General features: G+C 56.1%; 1 protein-coding gene across 1 annotated transcript in view; it reads right to left on the bottom strand.

Moving 5' to 3' along the window:
* Positions 1-6464, bottom strand: part of PEPD (peptidase D) — a 114342-nt gene that overhangs the window by 107363 nt on the left and 515 nt on the right. The gene's annotated exons all lie outside the window — the stretch shown is intronic.

Consider the following 6464-nt stretch of genomic DNA (forward strand, 5'->3'; position numbering starts at 1 on the left):
CTTGTTGTCTCCCCATGTAAAATGTAAGCTCTGTGAGGGCAGGGACCTTGCCTCCTTCCCGGCACCTAAAATAGTGCCACGTGAACGACTAAACAAAGGAAGGAAGTGCAGTTGTAGCGAGCGGGCCAGGGTCCAGCAAGACCAGAGCCAGGGTGCAGGAGTCAGGCAGTGGGTGTGATGTGTGTTCGAGGGAGGCCCTGCAGGCTCTCTGGCCAGCAGGCGGCAGGCATGGAGGTCCAACAGGGGAGGGACAGCCCAGAGCTGGTGCAAGGGAGGGGGCTCTGCTTGGGGCTGCAGTGAGAGTTGGGCAGTGGCACCTGCCCTCACGGCCCCGGGGCACCTTCCACACTCACCTGGCTATGGGACCCTCAGAGGAAGGTGACACCTCCTGCACATCTTGGCTCCAATGGCACTTTCTCAGGATGGCTTTCCCTGGATTCCCTCTCTAACCTTGCATCTCTCTCCCCGGCCTGTCCCCCCATTTAGCCCTGGGCCAGGCTTCCCCGACTCGTGTCTCCAAATCCACTCTCCCACTCTGTCCAGGCCTGGCCCACGAGGACCTCGTTAGCTCCAGGAGGATCTGGTGACTGGGAGGCAGAGCAAGAGGCTGGAGAGTGGGAAGAGATGGCGGAGGACAGAGAATCCATTCCCGGCTCCCTCCCCGGGGAAACCTGGAGCTACAAAGGCCGCTCATTCTCCCACCGTCCAGCCTGCCCACGGCTGTGTAAGCCCACCCTGCATTACACTCTCTTTAGTCACCCCTCGGATTGAGGCTCGTCCAAGTCCCTGCTGAAAGGACGCGTTCACTCTCCAACATAAATGTGTACTGGTGCTCGCTGGTGAGGTCCGCCTCTGTCCACTAGAATGGAAACCCCATGAACAGAGATGTGGGTCTGCTCTGGTCCCCGCCGCCCCGTGCTAGCAGTATGTTTAGCACACAGCAAGTACTCAATAAATACCTGCCGAGCGAACAACTGTCACAGGGTGGGGCCACCCACACAGCTGTGCGAAGCTGCCACATCAGCCCCAGAGGGGCAGGAGGCAGCACCCTCGGGCCAGCCTGGGGTCTTGCCCACCCCGCACATGCTGACAGGACCATAGCCCCCCTGCTGTCCCCCTTCCCGGGCGTGGGCCCCACTCACCCTCCTGGGCGGGTGGACACAAGAAGCTAGGGCTTCCTCTAAGCCGTGCCACTTGCCTGCCACGCTCAGCCACAAGGATGAAAGGACAGAGGTGACAGCTCACGAACATGCCAGCGCCCCAGCTGGCCGTGCTATCAGGAACTGAAACTGCAGCCATCAGCACCCGTGCGCAGAGTCCCCCAAGCTCCCTCCCGTTCTTTCCCCTCACTCAGCAAAGCCCATGGAGGGGCTGGGCTCAGGGAAGAGCCTCGTCTCCACAGACTCCCAGCGGCCCAGAGTGAACAGCACCAAGGCACTGTTGCAGATGGCCTCGGCCAAAGGTGCCTAGACCCGTGCAGGCTCAACAGCACAACTGCCTGAAAATGCCCAGCCCCCCCACCTCATCCCCCCCCCCCCCCCACCCCCTCCCCCCCCACCCCCTCCCTCCTCCCCCCCCCACCCCCCCCCTCCCCCCCCCCGCCCCCCCCCATGCCTCACGCCCCACACACCTTCTTCCTTAAACACACCAGCTACCGGGTCCACCTGGACTGCCACCACGTCCCCACCTGGAAGGCTCTCAGAAGGGCTGGGCTTTGTCTTATCCAGAACCTTCTGAAAGACCTAAACTCCTCAGGGCACCCAGACAGGACCTTGGTGGCCCAAGGGCCAAGCAGCCCAGGTCAAGACAGGAAACTCAATACGCCCCCCTCCTGTGAGCATCACCTGCTCCTGCAAAATCTCCAACACCATCTAGTCGCCCACGGCTCAGCCGCAGCAGCGGAAGGCAGCCTGGCCAGAGCCCCCGGCACGCCGACGGCTGCAGTCATTCATTACGGCAGCGTACCCCAGAATCAAGGTTTATAGAGACGTGCCCTTTGATTTCTCACGACACAAACCAACCCCTCAGAGAGAATGTTGGGCCCAGAGCCATCGCAGGTGGCTTCTCCCTGCAAGTTCAGCAAAAGCAGCACCCATGAAACATCCCCAACTGGTTTCTGCTGGAGCTTTTGCTAACTGGCACCCGGAATCTAAAAGGCAAAAGCCAGGTCGTCCCCAAGTCCAAGTATAAATAAGGCACACTTTACTGCACGCAGCCAAGGGCACAGGCAACGCCTGGGGAAGACCGCAGGGGTTGGCAGACAAAGGCTCCAGGGTATCAAAGAGACACACAGAACAAGCTCCAGCCCCCATGGGCCAGCCCACCCCCTGCCAACAGCCAGAGCCCAGGAAACGGCCAGTGACCAGCCCCCGCGGGAGGTGTGATACCACTGCTCCGAAACTCTCTCCTGTCCCCCAAATCAGTACTGAGTCAGCCCCTCCTTTGACCTCAATGGCCACCTGCAGGGTTCTCACCCAAGGGATTCATGCACAGTGTTCAGGGGGTCCACCTACTTGGATGGGAAAAAAAATTATATCTTTAGTTTTTCTAACCTCACCTTTAACATTTTCTTCAATTATTAATGTAAGCAACAAACCACACCAGTATCGGCAGTGTGTGAATCTGTCACCAACAGAAATCAGAGGTATTTTCATGTCACCTTACTGATGTCACGGTACCTCAAAATGCCACTCTTACTCATCACTACTTCAGCACTAAGGTGGTTCTTAGACCTGCTGCTTTTATTATTTTTTATTTTTTTTATTTTTTTTTTATTATTTAATGTATAAAGAAGCATATACTACTATACCACGAATTTATTTCTTAACATCTTTATAACTGTATTTCCATATAATTGGTTTTCCCTGTAATCCTCTGTATTTTATTTCATCACGCTGAGTCTTGTAGAGGTCTCACGGATGCCCGAGGGGTCCACAGCACAGACAAGGACAAGATCCCTGCACTAGGATGTGACACCACTTCTGGATGGGGCCATGCTGCTAAGCTTCCTGCAAGAGAGGCCAGTCAAGGACCGCCTGCTTCCTTGGCCACAGCCTCCAGCTCAGGCCAGGCACCGAGCCCACCGAGCCCTCCGGCTGCCTGTCAGCAGGGCCAGACCGCTCACCCTGGCTGGAGGGGCCTCAAGGCAGCTGGTCAGCATCTCCCACCCTGCCTACCTTTCTCCTGAGGAGGGTCGGGGGGCTAAGCACACACAGGGACTTGTGTGGAGTCAGACCAGGCCTGGGGAAGGGCATGGGAAGGCAAAGGGGCACTCAGTGGCCAGCCTGCCTCCCACAGACCCACCCCTCCCCCCAGCCCCCAAGGTCAACCCAATGCGTCTTCTCCAAGAGCACCAGGTTCATATCAGGGTGGGGACGGGCTCTGATCCAGAACCTGGCTCCTCCAGATACTTGCCCTCCAGAAATGCTGACTCCAGCGTGAACTATGACCCCACAGGCACACACCCAGGGCAGCTCACCTGCTGCTTATCACTGGGCAAAAGCCCTCTGGGCAGCAGCTCCCTGAGAGTCACTCAGTTAAAGAATTAAAGATACTCCTTCAGAGATATGGGGATATATGTTTATGTAGAGCTGATTCACTTTGTTATACAGCAGAAACTAACACACCATTGTAAAGCAGTTATACTCCAATAAAGGTGTTTTAAAAAAAAAAAAAGATACTCCTCCACCCTATTCAGGGTTCTGTTCCCACTCCCACCCACAGCTCCTTTCGTCAATCACTGAGGGCTCCGCGCTCCGTGCAAAGCAGGATGGCATGTTGGACTAGTGTAAAGTAAATCCTCCTCTTATTCATTAGGCACCGTGTCACCTAGCACCAATCACTGGGCGGCCACAGGGCCCTGGAGACACAAACTGAACTGGTCCCTGGGCTCCAAGGATGCCGGAGAGACATGAAGGGGAGCAACCTCTCACCCAACCGTGATGGGCAGGAGTGCAGATGTAGAAGAGCATCCTCCTGCCAGTGGGAAAAACTGGGATTCTCTGGAATATTGAGCAGGAAGCCTTGACTGGAGGTCAGGAGGGAGGGGGGTCAGGAAAGGTTCCTCAGAGGAGGAACCATCTGAGCTGAGTCTGCAAGTATGTGAACAATATGTCAGAGGATGAGGACTCTCCAGGGCCAGCCGGTGAGTGGGCAAAGGGAGCTGGAGAAAGGAAAAAGCCATGTGGGGGAGCCGATGCAGCAGGTCTGGCAACAGCAGAGAAGTCTCATCTCTGTCCATGGGAAGCTCGAGGCATGACTCAAGCAGAAGGCAGGGCTCCCTCCCACCAAGTGATATTGGATTAGGGGAGGGGGTGGAGACGACCTCACAGCAGACTCTCTGGGGGCTGTGGGACCCTCTGTCTCAAACTTGAAGTCCCTGCCCAGGCTGGCAGGACAGAGCAGGATCAGCCCTTAAACACCCCCCAGAAGAGCTTCTCAAGTTTCTAGTTGAATCTGAGATACTAGCTTAGGGCTTCCACTACTCCCCACATCACGTGGAGCACACTCCAAGCACCCAGGCCTCCCTGGGCCCAGGATCTGGAAGGACTCTACAGGCAACCAAATGCAACTCCTGGGGAGCCTGTGGCTGTGACTTGATGGTATGGTGCCTCATTATGCCTGACACTCTGATCTGTCCTGTGTATGCAGCTGGGCACCGAGCTTTGCTGGAAACACACTTGAAGCCTCTTCCACTTAAAGAATCTGCTGGGCTCTAAGTTTTCAGCAGGGTAACCCATACCAGCCTGGGATGGCTCTTGCCAAGCAGATCCTGCCAATCTCTGGAAGCTACCTGCACCTGTCAGGTCTCCCTTCTGATTACACACTTCTCCAAGGCCTCTGTCACTCAGTTTTCCTGCTCCATGACCCAGAGAATCAGTTTTGCTATAAGGGCCCTCCTTCCAGGATTCAGCCAGCTCTAGACTCACGCCCATCCAATCACCGGCCTGGCTCCCTGTCTCTTCGGGAGAGCAGCAGACCTCAAGCCAGCATGGAGCCCTGAATCCAAATGCAGCCCCTGGAACTCCCTGTGACCACCTGGTGGCCCAGATATAGGGGTAACTGACCCACATCTGGGCACTGGCCTACACCTACTGCTCACTCTGCTCTTTAAGACAGGGTCACAGGGCTTCCCTGGTGGCGCAGTAGTTGAGAGTCCGCCTGCCGATGCAGGGGACACGGGTTCGTGCCCCGGTCCGGGAAGACCCCACATGCCGCGGAGCGGCTAGGCCCGTGAGCCATGGCCGCTGAGCCTGCGTGTCCGGAGCCTGTGCTCCGCAACGGGAGAGGCCACAACAGTGAGAGGCCCGCGCACCGCAAAAAAAAACCAAAATACAAGACAGGGTCACAGGCTGGGTTCAAGGATCTGGCCCTAGATTCCTTGACACTCATCTGGGACTTTGCAAGCATAGCTCTCTGCCTCAGGGGTGCTCAAGGACTAGCACAAATGTCATCCAGGGAGTGAAGCCTACCCACACTCTCCTCTGAGCTCAGAATCCATGCCCGTCAATGGCACACACCAAGACTAGAGGCATGACATCTACCCCAGTGGCCCATGAACGCGTAAGGGTAGGCCCAGTACTCTTCCTGGAATACAGGAGGTGCCTATTAAGTGTTTGACTTGCATGTCCTAAGCTCTCCCAACCTTGGAGTTCGGGGCCAGCTGAGGGGGCCATTTTCTGTTGCCACTCTCCCTACCTTCCAAAAAGAGAGATGCATTTAGTCCACCAGTTCCCCCATTCTGATCTCATTTCCAGCCTGGCATCTGGGGCACTGCCCTCTCTCTACCACTCCCCTTCCCAGCCCCCAGCATCTCCAGGCCCAAATGCCGCCCCCATAATTGGCCCTTGCCCTGAATTCATATATAGCCCAGGGGACAGTCGTCTCAAAAGCAGATCTGAGCAGATTAAAAACCCTTGGAAGTTTCCAGTCCCTTAGGACAAAGTCTGGAAAAGCCAGCTGGGACACTGCCCTCCAGCACAGGGACACGCTCCACTGTCCCCCGTCCCCAGAACACTCTGAACTCTCAACCTTTGTTCAGATGTTCCTTCATCAGGGACACTCCCCAACGCTTCAGTGAGCCCACCTGTCCACATTTCCTGCCACTAGGACCATTCACCATTCTTTCATTCAGCAGAATTTATGAAGCATCTACTGTGTGCAAGACATGTACTAACAAGGTCCAGGCGCAAACCAGACAAAGGCCCTGACCTCACACTTTAAATGGAGAGAAGACAAGAAACGAGTTGTTTCTTTTTTGTTGTTATGTACTATATAATTTACCAGGTGGTGATAAGAGTAGGACAGGTGCTTAGGGAAGTCTTCTCTGAGGAAGTTCCATCTGATCCTGAAGGAAGAGGAGAAGTGCCCCGCTAGGGAGGGGATTCCACGCCCATCTCAAACGCCGCCGCCTCCTCCCGAGGGCCCCCAGGTCCCGAGGGCCCCCAGGTCCCGAGGGCCCCCAG

Source organism: Monodon monoceros, unplaced genomic scaffold (genome assembly GCF_005190385.1).
Source record: "Monodon monoceros isolate NGI ecotype Baffin Bay Population unplaced genomic scaffold, NGI_Narwhal_1 Super_Scaffold_10, whole genome shotgun sequence".
In the NCBI taxonomy this organism is placed as follows: domain Eukaryota; kingdom Metazoa; phylum Chordata; class Mammalia; order Artiodactyla; family Monodontidae; genus Monodon; species Monodon monoceros.